General features: G+C 34.9%; 1 protein-coding gene across 3 annotated transcripts in view; it reads right to left on the reverse strand.

The window, feature by feature from the left end:
• The window catches only part of LOC107856546, a 28,393-nt gene extending 27,838 nt beyond the window's left edge, over positions 1 to 555 (reverse strand). For 2 of the 3 annotated variants that reach the window (XM_047414827.1, XM_047414825.1), the window contains exon 1: positions 189 to 555. The gene's annotated coding sequence lies outside the window, so the exon portion shown is untranslated. The remainder of the gene's footprint in view (positions 1 to 188) is intronic. The other variant, XM_047414820.1, reaches the window with a different exon arrangement.
• Positions 556 to 1,373: the final 818 nt, after the last annotated feature.

Genomic DNA, 1,373 nt, shown 5'->3' on the forward strand with positions numbered 1-1,373 from the left:
TCCAACAACTCCAAAATCTCCCCTTTTTCAGAACTTTACCAACATTTCTGACTTAAAAATTTGTTCTACCTTCCAACAATCAGCAAAACAAACACTTTTAGCACAACCCACAAAGCCAAAAGTTCAAGAATACACCATTGGCTAAAAATGTACTTTCTTAGTAGAAACAGAAACAAAAATCTACTAACCTTTGCGAAATTAGAGCAATAGGAGCAGGCAGCAACGATTTCACAGAAGAAATTATAGTGATTTTAGTTGAATCGAGTAATTGAGACTCAAGAAGGACGTTGAATCGGAGATCAGGAACAGAGTACCGGCAACGTGAAGTGTTATCAGTTTGTACCCAAACGTGTTCCGGCAACGTGAAGTGCCGTGCGCCGATTTTTGTTTTTATTTTTTTGGTTGGAAACGGGTTGAAATGGGTATCTTACGGGTTGAAATGGGTGAGAGTTGTTTTTTAGCGGGTCAGGTTTAATGGGCTCAAACTTTACCCAATTTGAAATTAGTTTGTACCCAATTCAAAAATGTTTGGGCGGTTGGATCTTAACGGGTTTATTTTGACAGCCCTAATCTTGCATATAAAATAGACCGAGGCAAAAAAAGGCAAAAGAAACTAGTTTTGATTTGTTGTTTGGACCAAGTGGCAATGTAGTAGAGATGGTAAGTTTCCTATAATGTAATTTACATTTAACTGGTATTAATTAGTGTATCTATAACTGACTTTTGTATTTTTACAGTTTAAAAATACTGATAGAGTATTACATAGTCCAACACTTATTAGTTCAGTTCCAACCAATATTGACTTAGGCTTCAAACCAAATGCACTAAGGTGGAAAGGTGGAGCTGCAGTAACTCAAAGACAGCTACAAAAACAGAATTACAAAAGATCAAAGGCAAAATCATCTACAACCAGTCAAGCCACATCAAGCAGTAAAGCCAGTAAAAATCAGTCTACAACAAGCACTCAAGGAACACATTAGTATAATTCTCTCTTTCTATATTGATCTCAAGTATTGTCAAGATAATTTTTTTAAGACTTCTGACTCATTTCTACTTTAAGATGTTGTTAAGACAAGCTTTTTTATGTCAACTCTTGTTAAGACATTATATATTGAAGATTTCTCTGTTGGTACAATAATGGTGTTTGTCATTAAATTAGAATTTCATTTTTATTGCACATTGTAACTACAAAGATCAAGCCAGAATCCAGATGACAACAATAATGATAACAGTGATATCAATGCTAATGTTTGATCTTTCATGTCTTCCTTGCCTTCCATATCTTCCCAATCCTTCTTGTATTCGTTGTCATCTATGTCTGCCTTTATATTGTTTATTTTCATCAGCCCATCGAAAGAATCCACAACCATTAC

This window comes from Capsicum annuum, chromosome 1, assembly GCF_002878395.1.
Source record: "Capsicum annuum cultivar UCD-10X-F1 chromosome 1, UCD10Xv1.1, whole genome shotgun sequence".
Classification (NCBI taxonomy): Eukaryota; Viridiplantae; Streptophyta; class Magnoliopsida; order Solanales; family Solanaceae; genus Capsicum; species Capsicum annuum.